The 21,267-nt window shown below is 39.9% G+C and overlaps 1 long non-coding RNA gene across 1 annotated transcript in view; it reads left to right on the top strand.

Annotated features, from left to right (window-relative positions):
• Positions 1–21,267, top strand: part of LOC103796259 (uncharacterized) — a 181,464-nt gene that overhangs the window by 53,414 nt on the left and 106,783 nt on the right. The window contains exon 3 of the long non-coding RNA XR_623966.5: positions 12,036–12,138. This is a non-coding gene — a long non-coding RNA (uncharacterized LOC103796259). The remainder of the gene's footprint in view (positions 1–12,035; positions 12,139–21,267) is intronic.

The following is a 21,267-nucleotide window of genomic DNA, read 5'->3' as shown; positions in this document are numbered from 1 at the left end:
TGCATATTGTAAGTATCCGTCTTAGTCCATTTTGGGCTACTATCATGAAATACCTGAGACTGGATAATTCTTAAAGAAAAGAAATTTATCTCTCATAGTTCTGGAGGTTGGGAAGTCCAAGATCAAGGCACCGGAAGGTTCAGTCTCAGGTTCTAAGATGGTGCCCTGTTGCTGCATCCTCTGGAGAAGAGGAGCCTTGTGTTCTCACATGGCAGAACAGAAGAGAGGGAACCCACTTCTGCAGCCCTTTTTATAGTGGTGTTAATCCATTAATGAGAGAAGAGCTCTCATGACCTAAACATCTTCCAAAAATCCTTACCTCTCAACACTATTGCATTGAAGATTTATAACTGAGACCCCCAAATTTTGGGGGTCTCAGTTAGATTATAGCATCACTCAATAAATATTAGCTTATGGTTGGCATTCTCTGCCTCTGTGAGAAAGGTAGTCTGCCTCTATAATCCAGCCTTCTATGACACTATGATATATCCTTATTTAGTCATTTTACACTGTCATACCTACCTGTATTAAGAGGGATGTGCCATTTGTTTCTATTTTTAGATTGATCCCTATTTAACAAATGTGGAGTTTGGGACTTGCATTCTGTTAGCACCATGAGGACCTTTCTGGCTCTCCATCTGTAGGACCTAGCCTTCCTTTGAGCTTGGGGATCTGCCTATAACTTTACCTATCCAAGACATGGGCTTTGGAGCCAGTCACAGTTGGACTCAAATACTGTCTTCATCATCGATTAGCTGACCTTAGGCAAATTATTTTTCCTCTCAACCTTGGGTGCACATGTAAAATGGAGTTCATGACACTTTTCTCAGATAGTTGCTATGAAAAGCAAAGAAGTGATGCTAGATGACTTCTGGCATGGTTCTTAGCACAGAGCAGGTGCTTTGCAATGAATATTCCACTCCCTCCCTTGTCCCCACCCCTGTCTGCTCTCTACTCTGTTTTCTTTTCTGATTAATGTCCCCATGGTGGAAGAGAGTGGAGGCTGAACCTTGAGTTTGTTCTGACCTCAAAAAACCCTTAGATGTGATTTTTGTTTTAGGTTAAGAAGAAAAAAAACACAAAAACCAGCATGTTCCCTGTGTGTGTGTGTTTTTTCCCCCTAGAAGTGAGACTCAGCTGAAGTTCTGGAACAGGGAGTTCAGGATAGCTATGTTTTGCTTGAGAGGTTTTTCTGTGTCTCTCCATTGGGCAGGTTGGTCCTGGGTCTCTTGCTGGGGGAGATACTTTATTTTTTATTCAATAGGTTAATGGCTACACTTTCTTCAGGGCCTTGAAAGAGTTTGTACAGCTTCTGAGACTCTACTTTGAATCTTAGGATGATCGTATAATCTTAATATAATTATTAGTGCAGTGTTGGAATTTACTATTTTGGTTATAGAGCAGAGAGCTCAGGAGGTCACATTTTCCTGTAAAGTAGACTTAGGTTTAAGTTATAGGCTGTGGTACATTGAGAAAATTATATCAGAGCTTCTTGTGTGCCTTGAAACAATTCACTAGTGTCCTCAACTCTTGGGTGGCTAGGTAGGGCCTGAGGTGGCCAGTGCCCCCACAGATGGTTTCTTATGCCTGCCAGGACCTACGATGTGCTGCACAAATGTTATCCTTTTTGATTTGTGCCTTGACATGACAAGCCTTGTGTTCCTTATCTGTAAAATTAGTATAAAAATAGTTTTTTACCTTAAAATAATGAATATATACAAAGTGTTTAGAATAAGACCTGCCACATAGTAATATAAGTAATTATTGTTATCAGCTATAATTGTTTTCAAAATATTATCTATAGAAGGGAGATTAATACATATTTATACTTTGGATAACAAACTAATACTACATTATTTTGTTCTTCAAATTATTTTAGCTTTGGCCTTTGGGAGCTCTTTCTGGTTTACTGTTATATACTTTTATCATCCTTTTGAGTTTTGAATCCTTCCTTACTTTCTGGCATTGAAAGATGATTCAGGCTCACTTTGTATTTTCCCTGCTCCAGCTCTGGAATCAGCCATTTCTTCAAGGATCCCTGGTTCCTTTTATTGAAAAATAGTATTAGACATCAAGATCTGGGTACTGGGTGAGCTACTAGATTTTGATCCAGATACTTTTGCTATTATGTTGGTGTCTGTTAAATGACACATTGAGATGAGTTGGTCAAGGGGGCACTGCAGGGCAGGGTATGGGAGAGTTATATCAAGCCAGGGTTACAGAATGAGAGTGTTTACTGGAGCTTGAGTATACTCAGAAGGGAACGCTGCTGAGGAGAGTCTGTGGAAAAAATCGAGGATGTTTTTATAGACAGTGTGAGTCACAATGATTCTGCAGTGGTAATTATGTTCTAATGATTCCTGACTTCTTTAGAATTGTCTCAGTGCTTTCTGTTCATTCCACTTATCTACTGCTGGGTAACAAATTATCCCAGTACTTAGTGGCTTAATACAACAATTGTTTTATCATCTGTCTTGGTTTCTGTGTGTTAGTGATTTGGGGAAAGGCTCTTCTGCATGGTTCTGGAGTCTTTCATGTAGTTTCAGTGAGCTGGTGGCTACAGCTGGGACTGTAGATATGGAGCAGCTGGGGACAGCTGGATCTTTCTCACTTATATCTCTTCTTCAGGTAGTCTCAGGGCTTCTCCATGTGGTCTCCTCTTGCAAACTAGTACATAGCATAGCAGCCTCAGAACAGCTGGACTGCTCGTATGGGAACTAAAGACCTCAGTGTTCCATGGGACCCTCATCTTTTCTTAACTCACTTTAGAATTTCCTTTCACTGCAATTTATTTGTTATAAGTGAGTCACAGACCGCTCAGATTCAAGGGGAGGGTACACAGACCCATTGCTCAATGGGTGGAATGCCAAAGTCTCATGTTAACAAGTCTCTAGGATGAGAGTCTCTGTTTTGAGCATCTTTAAGGGAAAACATCCTCCACACTTTCACACATGCTACAAAGATTTCTAGCATTTGAAAATATGGCATACATTCACAGAAGCTGAAAGTTGCTGCTCTAAATTGGAAGTGTGTCTTCATCTCTTGTCTTTCTGTACATTTCTTCCTTTATTTTCACGCTGTCACAACTTCTTAGAATTTCTTTCTTATCCACTATCACTCATCTGCTTTCCTATGTCATGTTTTCTGATTCTCTCTTGAGGGACATAAAGATTTTCTTTAAATGGGCTGTTTGCTCTTAGTGTGGCTGAAAGGAGACATGTCTAAGAAAGAAAGCACATAAATGGAGAAAGATGACATAAATGAATAATGGAAAACAGAAGGAAAAATGAACAATGATGGGGAAAACAGAGTCAGTGGCACTGAATAATATGTGAGAGCACATAAAGCAGGGACTGAAAAATGTTTAAGAGTGAAAATAAGGAAATATTAAAGAAAGGAAAAAACTGTGTGATTGCTAAGAATTGTCACAGGCCTATTTTCTACAAAATAGTAAAACTAGGAATCAGGGATGTCCTTAAATCATAAAAATTGTGTACAAATATGTAAGTGAGAGAAGAGGGTCCATAGTGCTTATCAGATCTGCCAAGGGATATGTGACAGCCAAAGCAGCTTTAAGATCAAGTGACAAAATGTCAGAAGCTCACATGGAGAAGTACTTGTTCAAAGTTGCAGGTTGGAGCAGGAGAGCTCTGGAAATCTGCCATCACTGGTTCGGGGCCATGAACTCTGTATGTCCCAGCTGATTTTCAGCTCGTTTTGGTCCCATTCTACTTCCTGGTCCTGTGAGGCACATGCTGTTCTCCCTTGCAAATTCGTGCATCTGCTTTTATCTCATTGTCCAATTAACATTCATCCATTCTCTTGTTTTCTTACTAACACATATGCTATTCCACACCTTTACCAATTGCTATATTGCTATCGTCTATTCTACAGCTGAGCTCTTTCTTAGCACACTCCACACACACACACACACACACACACACACACAGAGTTTTGTTTCTTTGGTTTTTAGAAATCACAGCTTTCTTCTATGTGCAAAGAGTCTCTGGGATGAGAGTAATTGTTTTGAGCATCTTTGGGAGAAAAAGTCCTCCACACATTTATGTGTCTTACCAAGATTTCTAGCATTTGAAAATATGACATACATTCACAAAAGCTGAAAGCTGCTGCCCTAAATTGAAAGTCTTTATCTGGTGTCTTTCTATACATTTCTTCCTTTATTTTCACACTGTCATGACTTCTTAGAATTTCTTTCTTACCCACTCTCACTCATCTGCTTTCCCTGGGTTTAAAATCTCCACTTTCATAGACTGGGTATGAAATCTCCATGAATGAAGAGGGCATGTCAAAATCTAGAGGTTAAGAATGCTGCAGTTCTCAGCAAGCACTGAAAGGACAGGACTCATTGGGTTCTGGAGGGAAATTTTCCTCTGCCAGACTACATGAGGGAGCTCTATTTTTCTATTTTCGTGAAGTTTGTGAAAAGAAATAGTGTGTATTTAATAAAGGCTGTGGGTTCATTTCCAGAGCAAACCACTAGATGGAGGCCCTGCCTAAAGAATGCATTTGAAGGCTGAGTCACTCCAACCTGCAAGTTTCCTCTTCCAGATAAAAACGTGAATTGGGGCACCAGGTGAAATCCTAATTTATCCAAAGGGGTCTGTAATCTTGTCTTGTTGTGGAACATGTTTCCTTTCTAACTGCTTTATCACTTCTCCATTTTCTTATTCATGAATTGCCCGAATCTGGTTCATGCAAAGCCCCATGGTTCAGTACACTTATACACTAACTATAGGAATGTTTTTTACTCTTTAAAGACCTTTTCTCTCTGAATGCCAGAATGGCCAACTTTGTATTTATTCTCCATTTCATAAGCTTTAAGTGCTACCTGTCCCGTGAAGAGTTTTTTGTTTCTTGAAAGGAATCCTTGCCATCACAGGGCATCTCCCCAGTATGTGATTTTGAGTCTAAATAGTAAATAAACTGAGACACATCTGAAGGTAGCTAACCTCTCTTTCTGGGGGTGGAATTAAGTTTTTCTGACTGATACAGGTTACTCCATAGCCAAAGGCACTTGGGACAGGCCTTAATTTTATTGTGAGGATTACTAGAAGCAAGCATACATTTACTCTGCCAATAAAATTCCATTAATTTAAACATATTATAGCTGGATCTTATGAGCTATTAACTCACAAATATTTGACATTTTTGTCAAATAAATCTTCACAGTTGAGATATACAACCAACAATTCACAGTTTACCTGCTTTTCTTTACTGTATAAGAAAGCAAGAACTTTGCAGTTGACAAAGAATGACCTGTTTTCTAGCTTAGCCAGCTGAAGAATTGGGCTACACTAATGTTGGCTTTGGGAAAGTTTGATACTGAGTAGCCTCTGAGTCCCTCCTTCCTAGGCTGGCCAAGGTCAAGATGGTGGAAAGAAAATCGGAGGCTCTCTAGTGTTCTCCACATTCTGTTAGGGCCCCTGCCACTGTTCAGCTTCCCTTCACATCTGAACCCCTTGCAGTCAGGAGAAGGGGACGTGTTTATCAGTTTGCCTGCTTGCCTACAGCCCTGGTCCAAAGTCTGGGACAGGGGCCTTGTTATCCTACCATCCCAGCTAACTGGACCAGAGGCGATTCTGTCAGAATTGACCAGGATAATACTACTTTAAGTATTTAAAACATAGGCTACTTAATGTAAAGAATTAAAACACTAGTGATGTAAGAGCCGAGAAGCCTAAGAGGGCAGTCAGGCAACTCGGAGATTAGCAATAGTGAGAATTCAATACTGCCCCTAGGCTGGAAGGGACAAAAGGAGTATATGGTGTTTCCTGATCCCAGGGGCTAGGATCACAGTTAGAAACCAGAACTACAGGAGGCCTGTTAGCAGGAATTGGAGCCTTGGGAAAGACACATTCTTTACCTGAGATGCCACAAACTCTGAGCAAGAATGAGAATACCCTTTCTGCTTCTCCAATCCTCCAATGGTGCCCATATATTAAATACTGAATAGGAGTGGATCTCCAAACAAGAGATGAAAGCACAGAAGGACATTCTGATTGAGGAAAGATTCTTTTAATGGATTGCCTGATTTTAATTAGGATTGCATAAATGCCTGTTATTTAGTAGCATCTAAATCTGGTGACACATTCCAAAGAATCACTAAGATAACTTTTTTGATAACTGTTGCTTTGTAATATAATAATAAAGAGGCAAAAATAGAGTGCTTTTGGGTATACTTGGGTTGAATGTTTATACATTTAATCCCCCCAAATTAAAAAAATGCTAATGTCTTTCATTTAGCAGAAATTGCCCTGACTTTTCCAGTTACCTCAGCATCTGCAAGAGAAGTATTTTCTAATTAAATATCATAATGGTCTACTGAGAAAAGTCAATTAAAGGTGTCATTAATTTTATATTTATTAAGCATAAAATACCACTTTGAAGTTTGCAATTTTATGAAAAAAATTAAAAACAAGATTGTATAAAGAGAGTCTTCAGGAGCATAACAGTGATATAGTTTTCAACCCAGATACGTGTTTTAAGATACTCTGCTCAGTTACTTTTAAATGTTCATAGTATTAGTTTAAATCAGCTTTAAAAATTATTTAATATATATGGACCTATATTGTTTTAATTTTAAAATATGAATATTTAAAAACAGTTTTAGTTGAGCACAGTGGCTCATGCCTGTAATTCTAGCATTTTGGGAGGGTGAGGCAAGAGTATTGCATGAGCCCAGGAGTTCGAGACCAGCCTGGGCAACATAGTGAGACTGCGTCACTACAAAAAAATGGAAAAATCAGCTGGCTCTGGGGGTGCATGCCTGTAGTCCCAGCTACTCTGGAGGCTGAGCTGGGAGGATCACTTGAGTCTAGGTGTTTGAATGAAGTTACAGTGAGCTACGATTGCACCACTGCACTCCAGCCTGGGTGATGGAGTGACTCAATCTCTAAATATTAATAAGTAAATAAATAAAATGCAAATAGTTAAAACTATTTTAGTTTTTAAATTGATATGTTTTCTAGGTCAATATAGTGAAGTTTGTATTATCTTGTAATAAAAGCACAATTTGTATGTCAGCAAATACATTTAAAGATATTAAGAAATATTCAAGGTGGGCGCAGTGGCTCACGCCTGTAATCCCAACACTTTGGGAGGCTGAGGCGGGCGTATCACCTGAGGTTGGGAGTTCGAGACCAGCCTGTGGTCGAAACCACAGAGAGACATGGAGAAACCCTATCTCTACTAAAATACAAAATTAGCCAGGCGTGGCAGCGCATGCCTATAATCTGAGCTACTTGGGAAGCTGAGGCAGGAGAATTGCTTGGACTGGGAGGCAGAATTGAGGTGAGCCGAGATCACGCCATTGCACTCCAGCCTGGGCAACAAGAGTGAAATGAAACTCTGTCTCAAAAAAAAAAATTAAGAAGTAGGTCTTAATATGACCCACTTCTCCCAAGAAGCCTTTTGTATTAGGCTTAGAAGAGCTCTTTACTGACTTTGAGCTCCCTGGACCACCCGGGGGGAAGTACTTAAGTTTTTATCTCTTACTCCCCTTTATTTTAACCACTACTAACATCTTAGCTTACCATAGGGAGATTTAAGCCCCTGGTGCTCAGACTCCGAATTGTACTTCTTATAGTTCCCTGATTCACAGAGTACTAATAATTCTTACTAATGTCTAGACATTACCAAGAGAACAAATTGGTAGGTGCCTGAAGAAGAAAGCATTCTACTTCTCTTGCTTGGATTATACGCTATTCCTGGAGGTTATTTCTTTATGCTTTCCGGTTGTGTAACTTAAATAACCAGGAAAGATATAATAAAAATTAATTAGTTAGAAAAATTTAAAAAATGCTAAAGCAACTAAAATTAGAATAAAAATAGGATGAAACAAGTAAAATGCAATCTTGATAAAGCCCTAAGAAGAATGGAGGTAAGAAAGCAGTATAAATAATTGTGAAGAGGCAAAATAAACTAGGAACAATGAAAATAGAGTAAAAGACCAGGCATGGTGGCTCACACTGGTAATCCCAGCATTTTGGAGGCTGAGGTGGGAGAACTGCTTGAGCCCAGGAGTTCAAGACGAGCCTGGGCAATAAGGTGAAACCCCATCTCTGCAAAATATAAAAAAAAATTAGCTTGGTGTGGAGGTGTGCACTTGTGGTCCTTGCTGCTTGGAAGACTGAGGTGGGAGAATCACTTGAGCCCAGGAAGCTGAGGCTACAATATGCTGTATTCATGCCACTGCACTCCACCCTGGGATCCAGAGTGAGACCTTGTCTAAAAAAAAAACCCAAAAAACAAAACAAAACAAAAAAACAAAAAAATAAAATACAGTAGAAAAGTTAACACAAAAAGAATAAAAGAGTCAAAGAATAAATCCAGCTAAAATGATTTTTTAAAAGTGAGTACAGATTTAGGTTTATAAAAATCAAATCAATTAAAGAGAATGTGCATTCAGCAATATTAGGAATTCTATGTTTTAGCCCATGATATGAAAACAATTTTGGCTAACTGGCTAAACCAGGCCTGTAAATTCTGGAGGCCTTGCAGGACTCTGTGGAAAGAACTGTAGGGCAGAGTACCCTCAGTGCTCTGAGGTAAAAGCTGGAAAGCAGCTTAAACCCATTAATGAAAAACCCTTTTTTAGGCCTATTTAGGTCACAGGTCATGGTACAGTAGATGACTCCTCAGAATAATTATCTAGTCCAATTTCCTTTCTATAGATCTGTGAACTAAGGCCGACATAGATGAAAAAGGTACAATTTCAGTGATGGGAATGAGAGAGGTGGAGCCACAGGAAACTGTTCTTGGCAGCACATTCTGATTGGGAGGCCTCCACAACTAAAGTTTTATTAGCACCTTCTTCAGTAATCCTTTTTTTGGTACTCAAAGTTTGGAATTGACAAAGGTTGTGTCTGATGTGTCCTAGGTGACCATTTACCTCCCTGGGAACTTATTCCTTAGGCTGTACATCTACTTGAACAACAGAGAAGTGTCTGAGAGCAGTGATTTCTCACGAAGACACAATCAGCCCTGCTGGCTTGGGGTGAGTAAATGCTGAGGCATAGGTGGAAAGTGGGGAAGGGTAGTCTTGTAGAGCCTTGCCTGGATTTGATGGGGCAGCTGGAGAGGGCCCTGAAGGGGGAAAAAGGAACAGAGTGGGCAACAATCCTGGGCTGCCCCAGCTTCACGCAGCCTCCCAGGTGGTGCCTGGGGATCTCTGCAAGGCTGCCTCTGGGAAGAGAGCTGCAAACACAGAGCTGGTGCAGGTAGATCAAGGCAACTACTGTAAGACTCAAAGGGCTTGCAGGGTTCTTCAGTTGTGCCAGTTCTGGAGCAAGGGACCGTGTTAGTTTCCTGTAAGCTGCAGTAACCACTTATCACAAATGTATTGTCCCACAGTTCTGGAGGTCAAATATCTGAAATGAGTCTTACAAGGGCTAAAATCAAGATATCACCAGGGTGCATTTCTTCTGGAGATTCTAGGGAGGAATATATTTCTTGTCTTTTTTGGCTTCTAGAAACCACTTACATTCATTGGCTCATGACTTTCTTCTGCATTTTCAAGGCCAGCAATATAGCATCTTTAAATCTCACCCCGACCCCTTTCCCTCTTATCTTTGCTTTTCTCCCCTGTATCACTCTTATAAGGACCTTTGTAATTATATTGAGCTCGTTAGGATCATACAGGAACCTCTTCCCACGTCAAAATTCTTAACTTTATTGTATCCACAAAGTCTCTTTTGCCAGGTTAAGACAACACATTCACAGATTCAGGAGATTAGGATATGGATATCCTTGAGGGGTATTACTCAGTTTACCACAAGAGCTGTTCATTCCCTGTCATTTCAGCAGGTGTGTCCTTATAGGAGAGCCCACACTGAAGATGTTCTTCAGCTCCTGGTGGGAGCTGGAGGCAGGCACTGAATTGTGGTTTCATTAAAAATAATGAGTGATTGAGCCAGCTGCTTTAGGACTAGCTTGTGACTCCACTTCCTCTTGGAAGTTTCAGCAGCTTAAGCTTCTAACTGCTTAGGCAGGAGGGAGCTGAGGATTGGCTAAAACTTTTATAGTACCAGACATATTAATTGAGCAAATTTATTCTCAGTACTTAATGGATACTGACTACTATGCTGGGCAGTAGAGCCTCATTGGTGAATAAGATTGATTGCTCTCAGATATTAATTTTATTTATGTGCTCTCTCCCCTTTTGTGCTAGAATCTAAGCTGCATTAGAGAACATATTTTGTCTTAATCATTGCTAAGTCCTGATGGGCATCTTTTCAGGGATTTCAATGGTAAATTCTCAATAAATTCTTGCTGGTTTAGTAAAAGATAAGATCTTTGTCCTCAGTGAGCTTATAGTTTAATGCATTGGACTAGAAGTTGGCTAATTATGACCCTTGGGCCAAATTTGCCCCACTACTTGCTTTTCTAATAAAGTTTTATTCGAACACTGATGTGCTCATTCATTTACATATTGCCTTTGGCTGTATTCTTCTATAACAGTAGAGTTGAATGGCTGTAATAGACTGTATTGCCACAATTTTCAGTTCAATATGTACTGTCTGGCTCTTTACAGAAAAAGTTTACCATCACCTGGGCTGACAAATGGTAGCCAAAAATGGTAACCAAAATGGTAACTATATTGAGTATAATAAGATCCATGATAGGATGCCTTAGGAGCTAATGAGACAGGCAACACATTCATTATTCTCAGAACTTCCCATGCTTCAAAGGTCACACATTTACAGAGACCCTTTAGCAAATCAATCATCTGACCACGGTGGTTGTCATGGAGAACCCATTGTTCCAGCCTTAATGTCCTTTTGGTTTCTATAGGTTTGTGGCTTTGTAGTCACCTATGAGAATCTTTTTTAAAGTGGGAACTCTAGTGTCTGGGATCTAGATTCTCTTGAGTGAACCATTCTGCCTTTTATTCTGAGGTCTCTATGTTTTTGCTGTACTGTTGAGGTGTAGTGTTTAGATTTCTACTATGCGTACATTTTTCTATTTCACCCCCCATGTTCTACAGTTGTTTCCTATTACCTCTTCAGTTCTGTCTCCTTACCTTTCAGGTGATCTAACATAATCTAAGTTCTGTCTAAGCCTTCAAAACATGTGGACATGTATAAAAGACTTCGGTTTCTAATTGTCTCCCATCAGAATCTCTAGGGCAAAGAATTACAAAGCTTTGTTACCAGTTTAAAAGTGGCATTAGGTGATAATGGAGATAAAAAATAAAAGTGGCATTTTAGGAAATTATCTTGCCTGGTTTGCATTGGATTATATACTGAAGGTAATACATTTTAAATAAGAGAATGGTTTTAAGGAAGAGAGTATCATGCTCAGAACTCCCAGGATAATATTTAATATTTAGCAAGTGGTACATATATTAACCACATAGATTTAAACAATTATATGGCAGTATGGATACTTACTGGTTAAGGATCAGCACAATTTGTATTTTGGAGGTTCATCTGTCAAGGGTAGAATGGATGGGAGGCATTCCCAGAAAATTAGAGGGAGGCTAGGAAGGAGGTTATTATGTTAGTCTAGGGAAGGGGTAGCAGGGCCTCTACTTGGAAATTGACAGTGGGAATGGAGTAGGGTATACAGCATCTAGCACCATTGTACATATGGAATCAAAGGGATTTGGTGAACAATTGGATATCTGGAGTGAGGAAGTGGAAGAGATGTGGATTTTTCATAGATTACTGACTTCAGCAATGAAATGGTTGGTGGAACTCTTAGGGTGAAGAAGCAAGCATGGAGTATGTTAGGAAGATGTAAAATTAACTTTGGTTGGGGGATTGGACCTTCTTCTCTACCTCTGGAATATTACCTTTAATTGCCTAGTGATATGGTTTGGATATGTGTCCCCACTCAAATCTCATGTTCAGTTGTAATCCCCAATGATGGAGGTGGGGTCTGGTGGGAGGTGATTTGACTTTGGGGACAGATTTCTTCCTTGGTACTGTTGTTGCAATAGTGAGTGAGTTCTTGTGAGATACGATTATTTAAAAGTGTGTAGCATCTCCTTCTTTCTCTTCCTTCTGCTCCAGCCATGTGAAGTGCTTACTCCCCCTTTGCCTTCTGCCATGATTGTAAGTTTTCTGAGGCCTCCCTAGAAGCTGAGCAGATCCTTCCTTTACAGCCTGAAGAACCGTGAGCCAACTAAACCTCTTTTCTTTTTTTTTTTTTTTTTTTTTTTTTTTTTTTATTTATTTTTATTTTTTAATTTTTTATTGGATTATAGGTTTTGGGGTACATGAGCAGAGCATGCAAGACAGTTGCGTAGGTACACACATGGCAGTGTGCTTTGCTTGTCTTCTCCCCTTCACCCACATTTGGCATTTCTCCCCAGGCTATCCCTCCCCACCTCCCCCTCCCACTGGCCCTCCCCTTTTCCCCCCAATAGACCCCAGTGTTTAGTACTCCCCTCCCTGTGTCCATGTGTTCTCATTTTTCATCACCCACCTATGAGTGAGAATATGCGGTGTTTCATTTTCTGTTCTTGTGTCAGTTTGCTGAGGATGATGTTTTCCAGATTCATCCATGTCCCTACAAACGACACGAACTCATCATTTCTGATTGCTGCATAATATTCCATGGTGTATATGTGCCACATTTTTCCAATCCAGTCTATTATCAATGGGCATTTGGGTTGATTCCAGGTCTTTGCTATTGTAAACAGTGCTGCAATGAACATTCGTGTACATGTGTCCTTATAGTAGAACGATTTATAGTCTTTTGGATATATACCCAGTAATGGGATTGCTGGGTCAAATGGAATTTCTATTTCTAAGGCCTTGAGGAATCGCCACACTGTCTTCCACAATGGTTGAACTAATTTACACTCCCACCAACAGTGTAAAAGTGTTCCTTTTTCTCCACATCCTCTCCAGCATCTGTTGTCTCCAGATTTTTTAATGATCGCCATTCTAACTGGCGTGAGATGGTATCTCAATGTGGTTTTGATTTGCATCTCTCTGATGACCAGTGACGATGAGCATTTTTTCATATGATTGTTGGCCTCATATATGTCTTCTTTCGTAAGGTATCTGTTCATATCCTTTGCCCACTTTTGAATGGGCTTGTTTGTTTTTTTCCTGTAAATCTGCTTGAGTTGTTTGTAAATTCTGGATATCAGCCCTTTGTCAGATGGGTAGACTGCGAAAATTTTTTCCCATTCTGTTGGTTGCCGATCCACTCTAGTGACTGTTTCTTTTGCCGTGCAGAAGCTGTGGAGTTTCATTAGGTCCCATTTGTCTATTTTGGCTTTTGTTGCCAATGCTCTTGGTGTTTTGTTCATGAAGTCCTTGCCTACTCCTATGTCCTGGATAGTTTTGCCTAGATTTCCTTCTAGGGTTTTTATGGTGCCAGGTCTTATGTTTAAGTCTTTAATCCATCTGGAGTTAATTTTAGTGTAAGGTGTCAGGAAGGGTTCCAGTTTCTGCTTTCTGCACATGGCTAGCCAGTTTTCCCAACAGCATTTGTTAAACATGGAATCCTTGCCCCATTGCTTGTTTTTGTCAGGTTTATCAAAGATTGTATAGTTGTATGTATGTTGTGTTGCCTCCGGTGCCTCTGTTTTGTTCCATTGGTCTATATCTCTGTTTTGGTACCAGTACCATGCTGTTTTGATTACTGTAGCCTTGTAGTATAGTTTGAAATCCGGTAGTGTGATGCCCCCCGCTGTGTTCTTTTTGCTTAGAATTGACTTGGCTATGCGGGCTCTCTTTTGGTTCCATATGAAGTTCATGGTGGTTTTTTCCAGTTCTGTGAAGAAAGTCAATGGTAGCTTGATGGGGATAGCGTTGATTCTGTAAATTACTTTGGGCAGTATAGCCATTTTCACGATATTAATTCTTCCTAACCATGAACATGGAATGTTTCTCCATCTGTTTGTGTCCTCTCTGATTTCGTTGAGCAGTGGTTTGTAGTTCTCCTTGAAGAGGTCCCTTACGTTCCTTGTGAGTTGTATTCCAAGGTATTTTATTCTTTTTGTAGCAATTGCGAATGGCAGTTCGCTCTTGATTTGGCTTTCTTTAAGTCTGTTATTGGTGTAGACGAATGCTTGTGATTTTTGCACATTGATTTTATATCCTGAGACTTTGCTGAAGTTGTTTATCAGTTTCAGGAGTTTTTGGGCTGAGGCGATGGGGTCTTCTAGGTATACTATCATGTCGTCTGCAAATAGAGACAATTTGGCTTCCACCTTTCCTATTTGAATACCCTTTATTTCTTTTTCTTGCCTGATTGCTCTGGCTAGAACTTCCAGTACTATATTGAATAGGAGTGGTGAGAGAGGGCATCCTTGTCTAGTACCAGATTTCAAAGGGAATGCTTCCAGTTTTTGCCCATTCAGTATGATATTGGCTGTTGGTTTGTCATAAATAGCTTTTATTACTTTGAGATACGTTCCATCGATACCGAGTTTATTGAGGGTTTTTAGCATAAAGGGCTGTTGAATTTTGTCAAATGCCTTCTCTGCGTCAATTGAGATAATCATGTGGTTTTTGTTTTTGGTTCTGTTTATGTGGTGAATTACGTTGATAGACTTGCGTATGTTGAACCAGCCTTGCATCCCTGGGATGAATCCTACTTGATCATGATGAATAAGGTTTTTGATTTGCTGTTGCAATCGGCTTGCCAATATTTTATTGAAGATTTTTGCATCTATGTTCATCATGGATATTGGCCTGAAGTTTTCTTTTCTCGTTGGGTCTCTGCCGGGTTTTGGTATCAGGATGATGTTGGTCTCATAAAATGATTTGGGAAGGAGTCCCTCTTTTTGGATTGTTTGAAATAGTTTTAGAAGGAATGGTACCAGCTCCTCCTTGTGTGTCTGGTAGAATTCTGCTGTGAACCCATCTGGACCTGGGCTTTTTTTGTGAGGTTGGCTCTTAATTGCTGCCTCAACTTCAGACCTTGTTATTGGTCTATTCATAGTTTCAGCTTCCTCCTGGTTTAGGCTTGGGAGGACACAGGAGTCCAGGAATTTATCCATTTCTTCCAGGTTTACTAGTTTATGTGCATAGAGTTGTTTGTAATATTCTCTGATGATGGTTTGAATTTCTGTGGAATCTGTGGTGATTTCCCCTTTATCATTTTTTATTGCATCTATTTGGTTGTTCTCTCTTTTATTTTTAATCAATCTGGCTAGTGGTCTGTCTATTTTGTTGATCTTTTCAAAAAACCAGCTCTTGGATTTATTGATTTTTTGAAGGGTTTTTCGTGTCTCAATCTCCTTCAGCTCAGCTCTGATCTTAGTAATTTCTTGTCTTCTGCTGGGTTTTGAGTTTTTTTGATCTTGCTCCTCTAGCTCTTTCAATTTTGACGATAGGGTGTCAATTTTGGATCTCTCCATTCTCCTCATATGGGCACTTATTGCTATATACTTTCCTCTAGAACCTCTTTTCTTTATAAATTACCCAGTATTAGGTATTTCTTTATAGTAGTGTGAGAATTGGCTAATACAGAAAATTGGTACTAAGGTGTGGGGCATTGCTCTAAAGATACCTGAAAATGTGGAAGCAGCTTTGGAACTGGGTAATAGGCAGAAGTTGGAATAGTTTGGAGAGCTCAGAAGAAGACAGAAAGATGAGGGAAAGTTTGGAACCACCTAGAGACTTGTTGAATGGTTGTGATCAAAATGCTGATAGTGATGTGGACAATAAAGTCCATCTAGGCTGAGGATATCTCAGATAGAAATGAGGAACTTATTGAAAACTAGAGTAAAGGTCACTTTTGCTATGCTTTAGCAAAGAGTCTGGCTGTATTGTGCCTTGCTCTAAGGATCTGTGGAAGTTTGAACTTGAGAGAGATGATTTAGGATATCTGGTGGAAAAAATTTTTAAGAAGCAAAGGTGTTCAAGGTGTGGGTTGGCTGCTTTTAGCAACCTATCCTCATATGCATAAGCAAAGACATGACCTGAAACTGGAACTTATATTTAAAAGGGAAACAGCATAAAAGTTTGAAAAATTTGCAGCTTGGCCATGTGGTAGAAAAGAAGAGCCCATTTTTAGGGGAGGAATTCAAGCAGGCTGCAGATGGGAAAAATCTTGAAGGCATTTCAGACCTTCTTGGCAGTCCCTCCCATCACAGGCCCAGGGGCCTATGAGGGGAAGAATGTTTTTTCCTTGACCAGGCCCAAGGCTTATTGAAAAGCACAGCCTTAGAACCCTGCTCCCTGTGTCCCAGAAGCTCTAGCTCTAGCCATGGATAAAAGGAACCCAGGTACAGCTTGGGCTGCTGCTCTGGAGGGTACCAGCTATAAGCCTTGGTTGTTTCCACATGGTGTTAAGTCTGTGGGTGCACAGAATGCAAGAGTTGAGGCTTGGGAGCCTCTACCTAGATTTCAGAAAATGTATAGAAATGCCTGGATGTTCAGGCAGAATCCTGAATGAGAGGTAGAACCCTTGGGGAGAACCTCTGCTAGGGTAGTGCAGAGGGGAAATGTGGGGTTGAAGATCCTCACAGACTCCCCACTGAGGCGCTGCCTAATGGGTCTGTAAGAAGAGGGTCATAGTCCTCCAGACCTCAGAATGATAGAACATGGTAGAGCCACCAGCAACTTATACCCTCAGTCTGAAAAAGCTGTAACCACTCAACACTAGCCTTTGGGAGCTACTGCAGGAGCTGAATTCTGTAAAGCCACAGGGCAAGGCTGCCCAAGGCCGTGGAGGCCCACCCTTTGCAACACTGTGGGATGAGACATAGAGTCAGAGGAAATTATTTTGGAGCTTTAAGATTTAATGACTACCCTGCTTGGTTTCAGACTAGCATGGGCCTGGGAGCCTTCTTCTTTTTTTTTGTTTTTTCAATTTTTTGACTGATTTCTCCCATTTGGGATGGGAATATTTACCTAACGCTGTACCTTGGGAGTAATTAACTTGTTTTTGATTTTAGAGGCTCATAAGTGGAAGTGACTTGCCTTGTCTCAGATGAGACTTTGAACTTTGGACTTTTGATTTAATGCTGAAGTAAGTTAAGACTTTGGGGGACTGTTGAGAAAGGATTTTTGAAATGTGAGAAGGACATGCGTTTAGGGAGGGGTTGGGGGAGAATGATATGGTTTGGATATATATCACTGCCCAAATCTCCTGTTCAGTTGTATTCTCCAATGTTGGAGGTGGGGTCTGGTGGGAGGTGATTGGATCATGGAGACAGATTTCTCCAAGAGGACTGTTGTCACAATAGTGAGTGAGTTCTTATGAGATCTGGTTAAAGTGTGTAGCACATTCCCTTTCACTTTCTTTCTCCTGCTCTCACCATGTGAAGTGCTTGCTCCACTTTTGACTTCTGCCATGATTTTGAGTTTCCCGAGGCTTCCCTGGAAGCCAAGCAGGTGCCAGAATCATGCTTTCTGTACAGCCTGTAGAACCATGAGCCAATTAAACCTCTTTTCTGTATAAATTATCCACTCTCATGTATTTCTTTTTTTTTTTTTTTCCCCGAAGGGATGAATGAAGGAAGGAAGGGAGGGAGGAAGCGGGGAGGGAGGGAGAGAGGGAAGGGAAGGAAGGAAATCAAGCAATGAGAGAGACGTTGCCGACCTGGATCTAGAGGTTTACAAGTTGATTTCTTTTTTTTTGAGAGAAGGAAAGAAAAAAAATAAGTAAAGGAGAGGAAGAAAGAGGAAGAGAAAGAGGGAGAGTAAATGGAAATATTGCTTTATTTTGAAAAAAATTGAGTATTAATAATGGCCAATCAATGTTTCATTTAAACTTATGGGTAGGTGTGATGTGGTATTAACAAGAATGTATATTTTGTGTATTTGAAGTGGAGAGCTCTATGAATATTTATTAAGTTTACTTGTTCCGGATCTGAGTTCGAGTCCTTGATATCCTTATTAATTTTCTGTCTCATTGAATCTAAGTCTCGTATCTGGGTGTTAGGATTGTTAGCTCTTGTTGTTGCATTGATCCTTTTACCACTATATCTTTGTTGCTTTAAAATCTATTTTCTCCTATACGAGAATTGCAACTCCTGCTTTTTATTTATTTATTATTTATTTTTGCTCTCCATTTGGTTGGTAAATCTTTCTCCATCCCTTTGTTTTGAGTCTTTGTGTATCCTTGCATGTGAAATAGGTCTGGATGTAACAGGCCATTGGGTTTTGGCTGTATCTTTTGATTGGGGGATTTAGTCAATTTAAATTTAGGGTTACTGCCATTTGATGTTGACTGGCTGTTTTATCCATTTGTTGGTGTAAATTCTTCTTTATGTTGGTGCTCTTTGCTTTTTGGTGTATTTTTAGAAAGGCTAATACTGGTTGTTTCTTTCTGTGTGTAATGCTTCTTTCAGAAGCTCTTGTAAAGCAGGCCTGGTGGTAATAAAATCTCTGAGTTCTTGCTTGTTCATAAAAGATTTTATTTTTCCTTCAGTTGTGAAGCTTAGTTTGGCTGGATATGAAATTCTGGGCTGAAGGTTCTGTTCTTTGAGGATGTTGAATATTGGCCCCCACTCTCTTCTGGCTTGTAGAGTTTCTGCTGAGAGATCTGCTGTAAGTCTGATAAGCTTGCCTTTGTGGGTAACATGACCTTTCTCTCTGGCTGCCCTTAGTATTTTCTCCTTCGTTTCAACCCTGGTGAATCTAACGATTATGTGCCTTGGGGTTGCTCTTCTTGAGGAATATCTTTGTGGTGTTCTCTGTATTATCTGGGGTTGAATGTTGACCTGCTTTGCTAGTTTAGGAAAATTTTCCTGAATAATATCCTGAAGGGTATTTTCCAGCTTGGATTCATTCTCTCCATCGCATTCAGGTACACCTACCAAACGTAAATTTGGTCTTTTCACATAGTCCCACATTTCTTGGAGACTTTGCTCATTCCTTTTTATCCTTTTTTCTCTAATCTTTTCTTCACGTTTTATTTCATTAAGTTGGACTTTGACCTCTGATATCCCTTCTTCTGCTTGAACAATTCGAGTGTTTAAACCTGTGCTTACTTCTCGGAGTTCCTGTATTGTATTCTTTAGTTCCATTAATTCACTCATACTCCTCTCTAAGTTGTCTATTCTCAATAGGATTTCATCAAACCTTTTTCAAAGTTCCTAGTTTCTTTACGTTGGGCTACAACATGTTCTTTTAACTCACCGAAGTTTCTTATTATCCATTCCTTGAAAAGTGATTCTGTCATTGGGATGCGCTCGTTCTCCATCAAGCCTTGTTCCATTGTTGATGTGGAACTGTGATCATCTTTAGAGGGAGAGGCGTTCTGACTTTGAGTATTCTCAGCTTTTTTACTCTGGTTTCTTCCCGTCATTGTAAATTTATCCTCCTGTCGTCTTTGAAATTACCAACTTTCAGATTAGGTCTCTTGAGTGGACGTCCAGGTTGTTAGTTCCCAGGGCCAGAGCAGTGGCGTTAAAACTGATGGTGCTTTTCTGCCCAGGATTCTCCTGTCTGGCTTCCTTCTTGTTTCCGTAGTAGGCGACTCTGCCTTCCCGGGGCTCCAAACCTCGGTCAGAAGGGAAACCGGTCCTGTTTACTCTGCGCCGAGCGCTCCTGCGCCGAGGTGCCATCACAGCGGCTATGCCGGGCTCTGGTGTCCTGCTGGGGACCCGTGCAGGTCCTTCGAACCTGTTTACTTTGCTCCGAGAGCTGCCGCGCCAAGGTGCTGGCGGAACCGCAGCACCGGCCATGAGAGTCGCGCTGGCCACCCGTGTGTTTCCCCCACTGGGGGATCTCTTGCTCCGTGAGCGACCAGAATTTGTCTGAAAGTGTGGCGTCCTCTAGTTCTCTGCGCCTTCCCTGAGAGCTGCAATCCCGGGATGTTAGCGATCGGCCATCTTGTATCGTTCCCTCATGTATTTCTTTATAGTAGTGCAAGAACTGACTAATACACTTAGTAAATGCCTCAGGTATACCAGGGAAGAGAAGTCCCTTTACACAGAAATGGCCAACAATCCCTGTATCAAGTCCTGTTTTATGCAAGCCAAGCTCAGAGGTCTTGGAGGGTTGCATATTGTGATGGGGACATAACTGTTTTCTAAGTCACTTTCTGCTAGCCTGCCAGAATTTCTGTATGTGGATTTTATTTTATTAAATTTGGAGGCTTCTGGTATAATCTCTTTCTCCTTTATTTTAGGTCCAGATAGTTCTATGTAGCATTTAAGATCACATAAAATCACAATAAAACCTTTCCATTCTGATTCTATTGAGTTACTTTAAAAAAATTTTTGTCCCTTCAAAATAAATTATATAAACCACATAAAACACAACACATGCTGGTTCCATTTACTATGATTCTACAGAGAGAGATTTTTCTGACAGGAAAATACAGATAAGAAGCATAGGACAAAATTATAAAAAGAGAATATTTAAAACTTTTCTTCCTCCTTCTTCTCCTCCCTTCCTTCCACAGTCTGTCCTTTTCTTCCTCATCCTTCTCTTCCTTCTTCCCATATTAGTAAGTACTGATTATCATAACAGTAGCCTAAACACACTTCTCTGCCTAGTATTTCCAAAATAGCAAATAGAAGAGAGGTTAAGTAATGCATTTATTAAAAAAAATCAAATTATGAAAACTGTTCAAAACTTTTCCAATAAAATTTTGATTCTGATTCAGTCCAAATTCTTTTTTATTTAAGTGGTTGGCTCAAACTTAGGAGCTCTTCAGGGAGTAAAATGAAATATTAAAAAGCAAAATTCTTCTGGCAATTTAACAATACTAGAGCTAGCTGTTTTTGTCTTTCCATTAGATCTAAAGCCAATGTCCTTTTAGTAAATGTGCTTTTAGAGACAGTTTTATTATTATTTTTTAATTAAGAAGTTTTATTTTTATAGAAATTTTAGTTTTAGCAAAATTGAGCAGAAGGTACAGAGTGTTCCCGTAAAGTCCATGTCTGCACGCACATACAATCTACCCCACTATCCACATCCCGCACCACAGTGGTACATTTGTTATAATCAATGAACCTTTCCTAAAAATCATCTGTGTTCCACTGATTTTTCCCTTCATCCCTACTAAACCCTGGCAACTACTGATCTTTTTCTATAGTTAACCCTTTTCCAGAATGTCATATAGTTGGATTATATGACATATATAGTCATATAGTTGGAATATACAACTTTTGAAGGTTGGCTTCTTTCAATTAGTAATACATATATAAGTTTCTTCCATGTCTTTTCCTGGTTTGATAGCTCATTTCTTTTTAGTGCTGAGTAATATTCCATTGTCTAATGTTCCATCGTTTATTTATCCATTTACTTACAAGGGCATCTTGGTTGTTTCCAGGTTTTGGCAGTTATGGATAAGGCTATTATAAATATCCATGTGCAGGTTTCT

This window comes from Callithrix jacchus, chromosome 10, assembly GCF_049354715.1.
Source record: "Callithrix jacchus isolate 240 chromosome 10, calJac240_pri, whole genome shotgun sequence".
Lineage (NCBI taxonomy): Eukaryota > Metazoa > Chordata > Mammalia > Primates > Cebidae > Callithrix > Callithrix jacchus.
The sequence above is the reverse complement of the archived record's forward strand: the minus strand, read 5'-3'. Positions and strand labels throughout refer to the sequence as shown.